Here is a 14,801-nt window from a genome sequence, read left to right on the forward strand (position 1 = left end):
GCCTCTTAATCATGGCAGAAGACGACTTAAAGATTGGCCCCATCAATGGCAGATTCTTGAAGTGTTACTACCCCTAAACCAAATAAGCAATGATCCTCGTCTGCATGAGCCTAAACTGCAACACAGCACAAAGCCCCTCGCTTGCACGAGCCTAAACTACACAGGCAACAATGCTCCTTGTTTGCACAAGCTTAAAAGGTGACACCCAATGGTCCTTGTTCGCACGAGCTTAAAAGGCAACACCCAATGCTCTTGGCCCGCAAGAACATAAACTGTGTACGGCGAAACAAAATCAAAATCACCATCAAAACCCTCAAAAAATCCATCATTCCTTTGAATTACGTCATGACTTGATCTCTCCTCAACCGAGGGTACGTAGGCAACTTGAAACTTCAAAACTTCAAGTATAGTCACATCATCAACAAAAAACACAAACATTTTGAAGTATAAAGAGCAAATTCAAGAATATGAATACTTTATTTCTTTAAAGGAAGAAGTCGGCTCCAAAGCCTAATTACAAAAAAAAAATGGCTTAAAGTACAAAGAACAGAAGATACTACTTGAAAGATATGTCCCTAAAACTACGACGACGATCTTCAAGCAAGCCTTCCAAAGTCTTCAAAGTCTCTACATCGGTGGGAGACAGGGTGGGCACTTTCATGGCTACACCTTTCTCTTGCTTTAGGTGTAAAATATCCTCTTGATCCTGAGAAAGTGTAGCTTTATGCTCCGAGAGAACACCTTGAAGTCGTGATGCTTTAACCTCCAACTGCTCTTGTTCCCACGCTAACGCTTCTAAACACGTTTGGACAGAAGCTAAAGAAGTCTATGTGGCTTGATAACCTTCCGAAGCAACTTGCTATGAAGACCGAACTTGGGCAATCGCTAAGTCTATTGCCGCAAGTTGCTGAACTTTAACCTCTGGATTCAACTTCTTCGAGGAAACAACATGCAAAGAAAAAATACTCAATTGAGATAGCCATAAGTTCGGCAATCTTGACTCTCAACAGTAAGGAATCAATGTTAAGGTTGTTAATCATAGAAACAAGCTTCGACCAGTCATCCTTGAGCAATGCACGGTCCTCCAATAAGCACTTTGAAATCCTCTTCTTAATATGGCTCTTGATGTCCATGGCCGCACGAAGGCTGATGCGATGGATAAGTTGCTCAATGCCATTAAGTTTCGGCCCTCTTAGAGAGATCTCAGAGCTAGCTGGCAAAGATGTTGGACGCATGACGGGTTTTTGCATACCTTCACCTACACACGACAAACTTGGGCAACTTGGCGGATTTGGAACAAGCTCTGCACCGGGCAAATCACCAATCTCTTCGTCCATGGATAGATTGCTTCCAAATAGAATTTTTGTAAATGAGTGAATGCTCATGTTCACCAAATCAAACTGATAAGGCTTAAACATTTTCTTCTTCTTATGATGAAAATTGACATCGCTGTCATCCTGAGCCCTTTCAAGCGGTCGATTGTTCAAAACTTGTTGACGCTGCCGCAAAACAAGTTCATCTTCATGTAAGTCAACTTCGTTGCCCCCTCTTAAAAAGCATCCAAATGTTGAGAAAACAAGCACGAGCGTTGATGAGCTAAAGCCGCAGGTCTATCTTGTAAAAGAACTGCGCTTGCACAATCAAAAGATGCCAGCTACGTAGGAACCGTAGGACAACCCTCTCTCAGCGCGTCATTATGTGAACGAGAAGAATTGTGCCATTTGCCATCCCCAAGTCTTCATGGTGTACCTTTGACCACCAACCTACGTAGGCACAGGTCACTAGATTACTCTTGAACTCGTCCTTAGCTGACAGGGTTATAGAAGCATTTGTGCATGCACGGGTACAAGGCTCCAATGCATATCCAAAGCTTGCAAGGATTCCAATTATGTGTTTTCCTTTAGCTTGCCTGGCACATGTAGGACAACCCTCTCTCAGTGCATCATTATGTGAACGAGAAGAATTGTGCCACTTGCCATCCCCAAGTCTTCATGGTGTACCTTTGACCACCAACCTATGTAGGCACAGGTCACTGGATTACTCTTGAACTCGTCCTAAGCTGGCAGGGTGATAGAAGGCATGCACGGGTACAAGACCCCAATGCATATACAAAGCTTGCAAGGATTCCAACTATGTGTTTTTCTTTAGCTTGCCTGGCACATGTTGGACGAAACCAAACTACCTGTTGAAATGGTGAGGACTATACGGTTGAACAATACAACGGTCTCCTTGCCACAAAGAAACATACCCCGAGTGAAGATTTGTGAGATAAGACAAGTCTGAGAAATGAAGGTGTGAATCATCTATGAGGCCTCGTCATGCGAAGCCAACCCTTGCTAGATGATCCATTCTCAAACCTTTACAGCTTCTAAACACCGCCCGCACCTGAAAATCATCAAGGCTCTTTGCAGAAAGCATGTCAGCGTACTTTTTCATCAAAGGTCCCATTTTGACTGAAGATGGTGAAGAAGGCTCTGACTTGTCTAAAGTCGACGAAGAAAAATGAGTGCCAAAATACTCACCCAACCAACCATACACATAGTGGTAAGGAAGTACTGCAGCACGGTCTTTTGTGCTCACCAAGCTCGAAACAACACTTAAGCCATCATAAATATTGGCTAAGACAGGAATAGCAAGGCTGAAATACTCACCTATAACCAATTTGCTAGCCATTTTCAAGACTCCAGGGGGGATAAAGTTAACGTTGTCTTTGGGGAAAACAAACTTACAAAGCCAACAAGCTAAGAAAGTGGCTAAGTAAGACTCTTCCACATGCTTTGACGCTACGCCAAGATCTTCAAATGCTTTCAACTCGGCAGGGGAACAACGCCTAGTTGAACCAATGGCACTTGATAGGTCTAAGTCTCCCTTTTGGCTCAGTGGCCTTGTTGCAGCTACTCTTCTTCGAAGGCTTCTTGTACTTCATGGCATCCCAATACCAAAATCGGATCCATGAAGAAATCTTCATGCTTGACTTACCCTGAGCCTCCTGGCAAAGCTTGTGATACTCCCAAAACAAATAGCAGTAACTCACAGGAAATCCTCGGCTATTATGATGAGAAGATTCCTCCACGCTAGGAATGACCTCATCGTAAAACTTACGTTGGATCGGCAAGCCTTCTATCTTATGGAGATCCCAAAGTGAAATCGACATCTCCCCTTGTAACGTGTGAATTGTGTTGGTCGCTGAACACCAATGCTCAAAGAATGCACAAAGGATGGAATGATGGCGATCATAACTAAACAAAGATGCGTATACAGCGTGATAAAGGCCTACGTTGGTAAGCATATCTTTGGATCGGCTCAAGACATCTTCAAGCCATTCCTAGTAAAACTCAAGATAACTTCTCCAGTAGTCAGCAAAGTGCTATTCCAAGTCATAGCGCATCTACGAATGCGATCACCAAGAAGCTGAAGGCGGTGAATTGTCACGAACATGGTGCGATGGATTCAAGACAAGAATCCTCAACATACATGCTTTCTTCTTCACATTTGATCAACCAAAATATGTCACCTCCCAAGACACTTCAAAATACCACTATTTGATATGCATCGAGTTGTCTTTTGCAAGAAGAACAAGCGCCTAAGGGCTAGTCAACAATGTACAAAGTTTCAACGTCGTTCCCCTATATTGCGAATCACTTTCCTTTACAAGAATGGTGATGATATTACTCTTAAAGCACTTGAAAAATACCATGGCTGCAACAAAATAAACAAAGCAATATAAGCATAAGAGTGGAGCGGCAAGAAGAAGGAAGAAAAAGATTGCTTCACTAAAGCAAAAGACATGCGAGACAAACCTCGTGAACGTTGAAGAATGATGATGACAAAGTCACAACAATGAAAAGAAATCAACCACAAAGCTTGAGCAGCACGACAAAGAGGGCAGCTACAAGACGGTTCTTCAAAGCACACTACAATAGCAAATAAAACCAAAATGCTACGCAATGGCACTACCCAACCCTGCAGTTTCTTGCAGTGCACGGCAACATCACCACTGAAGGAAAACTGTGACCAAAAGGCACTACATAGCACAACCCCGCTGCAATCTTTTGCACAGCACCACACGGTAAAAAGCGACGCACTGCAACAAGCTCCAAGAAACCAGCCCACAGCAGCACACACGGCGCAGCAGCAAAGACAATCACAGTAAGGAATTGTAAAAAAAATGCACACCCAATTGTCCTATAAATAGGGGTCAATTGCTTCCTAATGCTATAAGGAAGATTACATACCAAATAGCAAAAGGCCAATCAAAAGAAGGAAGTACATTCCAACCAAAAAAAGGAAGCAAATTCCAAGCAAAAAATGGGAAGTTTCAGCCAATATGCGCAAGCAGGACGTTTTTGGTGATAATTCGACTTTCTAGAGAAGTTTTGATACAAGGCCAATTAGAGAAGAAAGCTAAGAGGCCGATGACCATTGTATCCAAATTTCATAATTTTCCCTAAAGCCAAACGTTCTAGTTTTCAAAGTTTATCCAACATAAGTTGTTTTCCCTTTAGAACTACGCAGCTATGGGAAAATGACGAGTTGAAGGCTTTCCCGATTTTTCCTAGTGGTGTGCAATATATGCCTGAAAAGCTAAAAGATAAATCTAAGTTTCCCATATTTTTACAAAATTTTCCAGAAGAGAAATCGACCTCAAACTTGGCGTGCAAGTTAGATGATGTGTTTCCCAAACCAAGGAAAAAGCATGTTGTTTTTTTTGCAACAAAAATCAGCAAAAAAAAAGAAAAGTAAACAAAACAAAAATTAAAATTAAAAAAATTAAAAATAAAAAGGAAAGGGCTTCAAAATTTCCAAAACCACAAAGGAAAGTACCTCGCCTTGCCAAAATACAAAAGGAAATACCTCCAAGGCAAGGACAAGTCTTCAAGTTTCCCAAACCAAGGAGAAAAATTCCCCCTTGGCCGAAAAAAAAAGAAATGAGGAAAGGAAAAAAATGTAAATCCTACTTACCCATGGACAAGCATTAAATCTTTCCAAAACCTTGAAGGAAATCATCAAAGCTTTCCAAAACCTTGAAGGAAATCATCAAAGCTTTCCAAAATCTTGAAGGAAATCGTCAAGGCTTTCCAAAACCTTGACGGAAATCACCAAAGCTTTCCAACCTTTTGAAGGAAATTGAAGAGGTTCCTACCTAAGAAAGGAAAAACATTTTTTTCCCTACAACAAGGAAAAAATTCAAAATGCACCAAATGTATTTTGTCAAAATTATGGAAAAATCAATACGCACAATAAGTAAGTGCCGATTTATTCATTTCCAAATTTTCTTTCAAGATCAAGCCACTATGGCCCTTGAATAAAAAAAAATTCATTTCTTTCAAGATCAAGCCTTTATGGCCCTTGGAGAAAACTTTCATTTTCAGTCAAGATTGATGCGAATAATATAAGCACACAAATTAAACCCTCTTTTATCAATTGTAGCAAGTATGTAAGTAGGGATCGTTCTAAACCGGGGATTAGGAGGGATTGCTAAATCACTTGGAAACTGACTTTAAAATGTAAAAACAAAGTTTAAAACACTAAACTAGACTCAAAGAATGCATAACTATACTTTAAAACACTAAAACAAACCAAAAGACTCAAAACAGCACCTAAACACTCAAATTTGGAAGAAATTGGTTTACCACTTGACTCAAGACACTTAAAAACACAAACTAAATTGATTTCTAACTAATCTAACACTTCAAAATTAAGGGGGAATTGGTTTTGACGAATTTGAAAACAAAACAAACTTTGTAAAACAAAACAGATTGTAAATGAATTTGAATGAACTTATGGATGGAAGGCTAGCTAGGAGGTTCTTCTCCACACATGTCACACTTGCATACAAAACGATTTCCAGTTGCTTTTCGATAAGCTATGAATACTCAACGCCCCAAATTAACCGTGAATTGCACTAATTAACCCTCAGTTTTTCCACAAGCTATTGGGTTGGATGATTGCATACGACAACCCAAAATATTCCCTACAAGTTCCCTACATGAATTGCATAATAGAGAACAAGCAAGAATCATTAAGTTCTATGAAAAACATAAGCATTGACGAGGCACTCGTTACTATGAATTGCATGAAACTTATGCCAAGAATTTACTTAACGTGATTGTGACTAGCAACCTTCACTACTTGTGAATATAAGTTCATAACGATTAGGTGAAACTCCCTTATATTCTAGCGTCAAATTCATGCATGAAAATTAAGCGTGCACTCTCAACCAACATACACAAATCAGTTTTTATACGAATGGATAAGTAAATTGAATTCACGACTTATGAATCACAACTGGATGTAATCAAATCATATTGCAAGTATGAACATAGTTTCGAATCCCCCCCTAACTAAGAGGGGTTTAGTTCCTCATACTCACAAAGCAAAGATGCATTAATTTATACATTGAAATCAAAGATAGAAAACACCTAAACGTTCCAACGATCCATGTTGCATAGCAAGCACGTATAAGAACTTTCCTCTTCTTCTTTGCTGCAACACAAGGTTGGAGTGATGTTTTGAAGGATTGGTTATGTGGAGGAATGGATGGGAAGGAGTTTAGATATGTAGGGAGAGGCAAGGCAAGGCTTGGAGAATGGTTAATTTCTGGATGCCTTCAATGAGGCTGCTGCCATGGGTATTTATAGGGAGAGGATGGACTTGTTTAATTCAATTTTCTGGTGGAAAACAAGTAGGTGACACACGGCATTGATGTGGAGAATAATGGTGGGTTAGGTCTTGAATCATCCACTCAATTTCTGTGCACAATCTACTCATTTTCTGTTGAGTTGGGGATGAATCATCCACTCAAATGTCATGGTGAGTTAGGCATTGCATCATCTCAAATGTCATGGTGAGTTAGGCATTGCATCATCACTCAAATTTCTGGTGGAAAGCAACAAGGATGCACGGCAAGGATGTGAATTTCTGTGATTTTAGGGATGAATCATCTACTCAATTTCCTAGTGGGTTAGGTATTGAACAATCACTCAAATTTCTGGTGGAAGTGAGTCAATACCCACGGCATTGATGAATTTCTGGGGTAGGCATGGTTTTGAGTGAAATTTTGGTCAATCCTTCTAGAAACCTATCCCTTCTTGCAACTTGTATTTGTTTCACCAGATTTTTAGCATGTTCCTAGCCTCTTTTGACTTCAAATTCGTCCAAACTCCTTGCTCCATGCATATGCACTTCATTCCAAGCCCAATTTTGCTCCTAAAAGCTCCAAAATGCTCCTTTTTGCATACTTTGACAATAAAACCTGAAATTGCACGAAAATGACTTTAAACACTAAACTAACTAAGGAAAAACAACATAAATGCATGAGAACAAGCCAATTAAGTCGCATAAAAATGCTCCTATCAAAGATCAAGCCTCTACGGCCTTGAAGACAATTTTCATTTCATTCAAGACCAAGCCTCAATGGCACTTGAAGAAATGTTTCGTTCAAGAAATACGCCTCAATGGCCCTTGACGAAATTCATCACGTCAATTCAAGAAATACGCCTCTATGGCCCTTAAATAAGCAAACTAATTCAAAATCAAGTCTCGACGACCCTTGAGTTAGAACATTCACATTGTAGGACTTCAAAACACGTTTCCTACATGTGACAAGCACATGCCTACAACGTGCCTTGACATGGGGGCATTTATAGACATGTAAATTTCGTTTCATACAAATGATGCATCACAAAGCTCCACTTGGCATATGACTCATCACAAATGGACAAGTCATCAATGACATGTGGCATAAATCAAACAAAGAAAGCTCAAAAGCATCCCCAAAATTCAGCCAAGGGAGGAAGTATCCCTTAAAATTGGCAAGGGGTCCAAAATCCCTCAAAACCTGAAAGAAAGCTAAAGTATCTTCACAAAACAATCAAGAATGAAGATTGCTCACAAAATAGGCAACAAGGCCTATAAATTTCGGCCAATATAAGGAAAAGTGGTTGAAATTAAGACACAAAACATGCCTATATTCTCTCATGGACGAATCAAGACACAAATCAAAGCCAAATCCATCCAAAGGCAAGCTTTGAAAAGTCTATAAATACAAGGCCTGAAGACAAGCATAAGGTCGACAAATTCTACATTCAAGGCCGAAATTCTCACATAAAGGTGACTTCTACCAAATCTTTGAAGACTACTACGCTGCCAAAGCTCTCTTTGAAAAACGCACAACCAAAGCAGAAGCTTTCTTTTGACCAAAGCCGAAGCACTCCTTTGAAGAATCAAAAAGCACTCGTGCCAATTCCTTCAAGACTTTGTTGCAAGCTCAAAACATGTAATGACGTTTGTTTCAAGATCAAGTTGCCAAGACCTTTGAATTAATGAAATCCTACATCAACACTACCTTTGCCGCAACCCTAAACCTGAGGTAAAGACCATCCACACATTGTTTCAAGCTCAAAACTTGAAGTAATCGTTCAACCGTTCATCCGAGATCATGTCATTGCGACCCTTGGATCAACAACTGACCATCTACGTCAAATTTGAAGACTGAATTAGAGGAAAATTGTAAACAGAGATTGTAACCTACAAATTTAAATCAATGCAAATCTGCTTTGTACAAGTGTTCTCGTTTCATTAGATACAGAATTTTTGTGTTTACACTTGGATTTGACTATTAACGAATTCTAGTATTTCTTTGACATAGGTCATATTGATGAAATTTGGCAGCTGTGATCCCGGCATAAGCTCTTTGATCATTTGAGCAAGGGAGATCATGATTGGGCTAAGGAGACTTTGGAGATAAGTGGAGAGTGGGAGTCTGATTCTTCCCCTAAGTTGCGCGTTTCGACGATTTTCATCACCGGTAAGTAAACTGCTTAATCTTTAGGCTATTTTGTGTTTTTACTGAGCTGCTCTCTGATTTAATCATTTTCTTCTTCTGTCTATGTAGATTTAAAATTTTGCTCGACTCCCAAGACTTCTCCAGATATAAGAAAGTAAGCATTGCTTGAGGTATCCTTGCTGAGTACCGTGAATGGCGTTAGCTACTTAATTCTCTTCACTGGGAAAAAAGGTGGGCTACCTTAAAAGAGGAGATAAAGCAAATCAAGGCATTGTCTCGTTCGATCACTATCGTGGAGCCTGTTGTGACTAAAGGTGGAAAGAAAAGACTTTCCCCACCTGCTCAAGAGTTGCTAGTTTAGAAAAAAAAATCAACGACTTCGTATACTGCTCGTGAAGGTCCGCCTTATGTCGAGAAACTTGTGATTGACTTAACTTCTCCTAAGGAGAAGAAAGATGAGGCTGCTAGATCTGAGCCTCTGACGCCTGTCGCACTGAAGATGGCTAGTATAAATGCTGATAAGATTGCGCAGCATAAAGGTTCCACGTGTCCCCAGTGCCAAAGTCTATACCATGACATCCTTTATTAGCTAAGTCTAGTTCACCTTTGAAAAGGCTTGCTACTATGAAGAGCGATAAGGTGGACTCTGCTGCTAAAGTGGTGCCAAGGCATATTCCTCTTGCTATTAAGACTGGTTCGCCTGCTGAGAAAGAGGAGACTGCTAGCGCAATTATGAGAAATCCACCAAGCCTGTTTCTATAGAGTCTGCTGAGATATGTGTACTTTTGAAGCCCAATCTGCTTGAAGTCAGAAACCCATGTGCCAAACTTGTTGATGGCGTCAAAGAGGTTGTCCGCCCAAGTTCCCTTGCGAAGCATACGACCCAGTATAAGAGGGTTGCTCTGCTTGCCATGATGTAGAAATGGTGATTTGGTAGCCGAGTCTATGCTCCTTGACCAAGAGAATACCAAGGCTGCTAAGGAGATGGGAATGACTATGGAAGTTTAGGCTTATTTTTCTGCCTAGAAGATCAAAAGTTGGAGTCTAAGCTTGTCGCTTTGAAAGGGTCCGATATCTCTACCCATACTTCTCTACAGCTTGACACTGCTAGCCAAAAGATCGTTAACTTGAAGGCAAAGCTTGACGTGATCCAAGTTAAGTATGAAAGTGCGAAGAAATATATTGGTCATTACATACCTCAGATTCAAGATCTTAAGCATGTTGTTTCGAGGTTTCATTTTGCTACATTCACAAAGGATGAAGAGTTAATTACTGCTTCTAATCAAGTAATCCACTTCCAGAAGATCCCTGAAAAGCTTGAACCCTAAGTGTTGGAACCCCAAGTGTTAGAATCGTAATAGATTATGGCGCTCTAAGGATTCTTTTGAAGTATTGAGAGAAAAGAATGTAAGAAATGTTCATTGTATGTGTGTATGTTTCTTTTTCTCATGTGCTAATTGACCAATTGTTTTTCCGATTTCTTTTATAGGGTACGCAAGCAATTGAATGTCTTATGCTATGCATGAACTGCTTGCAAAAAATCCCATAAACTCAAACGAGAATGTCTTGGAAACCAATTCATTTGCAAGGATGCACAAACTGAAACTACTCTATCTTAGACATGTACGACTAGACGGATGTTATGCAGAACTTCCAATAAGGTTAAGATGATTGTGCTGGCTCGAATTTCCTTTGGATTCAATTCCTGTTGATTTTTCTTTGGAGAAATTGCTAGTTCTTGAAATGCAATATAGCTGCTTGAGATAACTCTGCAAAAGATAAACGTATGTTGTTGTACACTTTTCAATTTCTTTTCCTTCTATCTTTAGGTTTTAACTAGAAAATATGCATACGCATTGCTGCAGGGTTTGAATGTATTCGGCGCGAAGGGCATGAATAATTTCCATACAAAATAACTTAAAAGACGGTGTAACACCTAAAGAACAAACGAAATGAAACTTTACGTGCTATACATAAATATGCATGCTATAAGAAAGCATTCCTTTGTAAATCGTATTGTGCCATCAGTATTACACTCATAGTTTCAAGTGATTAGGCTTATGACATGGGGAAAACACGAAAGAAGGGAAAGTATAAAAGTAGAAAACATAATATTTGACTATCTGTTCGACAAAAAGGGGAAATGGCTAGACGAACTTCCAGGATGTTTATAGGCATATCGCACCACTAAACGATGAGAACATGGAGAGACTTCTTTCTTTATGGCATTTAGTTCAGAAGCAATCATTCCTCCCAATGTCATTGTGCCAAGTATCAGCACTCTACTGCCAAGCATCGACCAAAACAAAAAGGAGATGGCCACAAACTTAGATCTGGCAAAGGAGAAACACGAAAAGGTCATCACCTGCATCACACCCTACCAACAGCAGCTCCTCTCCAGCTACAACAAAAGGGCCAAGATCCGATAGTTCTAACCTAAAGATCTAGTCCTAAGAAAAGCCTTCATCACCCGCAGAGAAGACTCTAAAAAGATAGATCCCATTTGGGAATGTCCGTACAAGATCAGCAAAGTAGGCGGCAAGGGTAGTTACACCCTCGCCACCATCAACAACAAAGAGATCAAAAAGTAGTGGAGCGTCTACAATCTAAGGAAGTATTATGCATAACCTCCCGCTATATCAAAGCCCGAAGACTCAAGCAGCTCGACGGGCACTATTTCGCAAGCCAAAGGCTATCCAGTTGTTATGCAATTCCTACCTTACAACTAAGTTTTCATTCGTTTCACTCGTTTTTCAATGAGGAATTCAGAAGTAATTTACAACTTGGCTCGGCTGCATGCTTACAACAACTAATCATTCCTACACTTCAAAAGAAAAATGTACCCTTCTTAAGGATTTATCGTAGGAATTACACCCTCCTAGGGACCAACCATGCTCTCCAGAGTGAGAAGGTAAACCAATTCCCCGACACCTATATGAGTTTGATCTCTAATGCGGGATGATAAACTATACACTCCAAATATCCAGATGTGGATGAGTCGGGCTGCCCTGATGCAACCAAGTGGACGATGGATTACGCCGAGATTCCTAAAAGTAGCCACAATGGTCTTTTTCAAGGCTTAGCTAATTGAAGGATTTTGGGTATCTTGACCTAATCTATGGAGAATCAGGCCTTAGAGACGAAGGAGGCACATTACGCAGTACGCCCTATGGACGGCTGCCCTAGAACCCTAAAGCTGCTACTGAGTTCAGTAAGGTAGCCTACGATGGAAGGCTGTCATGGCTTGCCCTTCAAGCAATAAGCCACGCTAAACTTATATAACATCATATTTTTGTGAAAGGTTAAACAAGTTAGCGTGCATATACGAAGCTTTATCCACTGCCGACATGCTACGTAATCGATAAGCTTCACCTCTACCAAGCGTGGAATGATCATTTAGATCTACACTAATTCTTAAAGTGTTGTGATATTTGCCACGCAACCCACGGAATTGGTTACATAAAAAGCAAGGAGTTCTCTTGAACCTTTGCTTACGAAATTCCATACAATCACATACTTTTGATACAAAAGGTTAGCAAATTTCATGGCTTAAAAATCTTTAGAATGTTATGATGCAGGTCACACAGCTCAAAAGATTGAAGAAAACCAAGGTTAACAGCCTAGTGGTCACCCGAACTCGTCTACTTAAGGAGTCCGGCTGCCAACCCTATGCTTAATAAGTTTGCAAAAGTTCTACACCAACATCTACAGCTGCATAGGCTACGTAGGCCTCTTTGTTTATAGAAAAGTAGCACGCATACTGCTAGTCTAAAAGTCAAAGGTTGGGCGTAAACAAAGGAAGCGAAGATGAAGAAAGGCGAAGGAAGCAAGTTTATTAAATTTTCTAGCAAAATTGATAAACAAATAGCAAAGGCCGAAGAAGGTCAAGCAAAGCAAAAAGCAACAAGGAAAACAAAGAAAATCTTAAAGGCTACCTAGAAAACTACTCTTCAGCAGCTTGGACGTTCCACGACTACTCGATCATCACACCTTCAGCAACCGCGACGCTCTCAACAACAGCATCATCCAGCACTTCATCTTAAGGTACCATAGCCTGAGCACCAACTTCTCCGACCACTTCACCAATGGAAGCCTTAAAAGTAAAGGTGAGCAAGTTTTCCAGAGAAATAAAAAAGGTTTTGAAGTCTTTCCCAGTAAACTTAAAGTAAGACGACCTACCAAAGAGATGATCTACATAACCCAGCTTGTAGAAATCAGCCTGACTCTGAACAAGCGAAGCCTCAAGCCCAGCCTTCTCACCTTTCACCTGCTCGTTCTCCTCGAGCATACCAACACGGACGCGCTGCAGGTCATCCACTTCTTTCTTCAAACTTTCTTTGTTCTTCAGCGCACTTTGGAGTTCCAATACTTGGGGTTCAAGCCTATCAACGATCTTCCTGAAATGGATCACTTGGTTATAAGAAGCAATCAACTCTTTATCTTTTGCACGAAGCTCAGAAACTGCACGCTTAAGATCTTGAATCTAAGGTATGTAATCATTCTTGCACCTTCATACTTAATTTGGATCACGAAGTCTTCAAGTCAACAATCTATTGGCGAGGGGTCTCAAGCTGCAGAGAAATAGGGGTAGAGATATTAGACCCCCTCAAAACGACAAGCACAGACTCCAACCTCTTAATTTTTTCGACAAAGGAATAAGTTTCAGCTGCCATAGTTTTTGCCACCTCTTTGGGAGCCTTAGTATCCTCTTGGTCAAGGAACATAGACTAGGCTGCCAAAATAGCCGTCTTCTACATCATATCAATCTTTTTATACTCGGTTGTGTGCTTCGTAAAAGAACTTGGGCAAACAACCCATCAAAAGCCATCGACAAGCTTGGAACAAATGTTCATATCTTCAAGAAGATCTGGTTTCAAAAGCGCACAGATCTTAGCAGCCTCCTCAGAAACAGGCTTGTTGGATTTCTCACAATTGCCTACGAGCAGTATTCTCTTTCTCAGTAGGCGAATCGGTCTCAGTAGCAAAGGGAGTGGGCCTTGACGCCACTTTAGCAATAGAGTCCACCTTATAGCTCTTCATATTAGCAAGCCTCTCCAAAGGTGAACCAGACTTAGCTCCCAATAGACGTCTTGGCACTAATTTCGGCTATCGAGGCATGACACACCCTCTACACTGAACAATCCTATCAGCAATTAAACTAGCTACCTTTGGCATAACAAGCATCACTGACTCAAATCTAGCAACCCCATCTTTCTTCCCCTTGGAAGAAGTTAATTCGATCATAAATCTAGGGGCAGCAGGCGAACCTTCACGAGCAGCAGAGGCAGTCTTCAGCTTTTTCTCAGCCGGTATCTCTTGAGCAGGCGGGGAAGATCTCTTTTTTCCATCTTTATTTGCAACAGGCCCCACGACAGCGATCGAATGAGTTAATGCCTCTGCCTTGATCCGTTTTATCTTCTCTGTCGAGGTCAGCCCATCTTTCTCTCGGCAAAGATGATTAAGCAGCCAACGTCATTCATGGTACTCAACAGGAATACCCAAAGCAACATGCACCTTCTTCATAGTTGGAGAAGTCTTCGAAGTTAAGCCGAATTTTAAATCTTCACAAGCAGATGAGGACAATCAACAAATCAGGGAACAGCACAGTAAAAACACAAAGCAGCCTAGAGACTAAGTAGTCTACTTACTGGTGATGAAAATCATTGGAACGAATAGCTCAAGGGAAGAATCAGACTCTCACTCTCAACTTATCTCCTGAGTCTCATTGGCCCAGTCATGATCTCCCTTGCTCGAATGATCAAATAGCCTATGGTGGGATCGCAGTTGCCCAACTTCCTCAATATGTCATATGTCAAAAAAGTACCAAAACTCGTTGACAGTTAAATCCAAGTCAAAGAATTGGCTTAGATTGAGGAATCCCACCATCACATAGACCGCATTTGGAGAAGATTAAGCAGGTGCACACTTCAATGTTTAGCTTTGGAATGTAAAACTGGATTTGTTGGGCAGAGATGTTGTCACAGTGAAGAAGAGGTATTTCAGCACAAGGAAG

This window comes from Malus sylvestris, chromosome 7 (assembly GCF_916048215.2).
Source record: "Malus sylvestris chromosome 7, drMalSylv7.2, whole genome shotgun sequence".
In the NCBI taxonomy this organism is placed as follows: domain Eukaryota; kingdom Viridiplantae; phylum Streptophyta; class Magnoliopsida; order Rosales; family Rosaceae; genus Malus; species Malus sylvestris.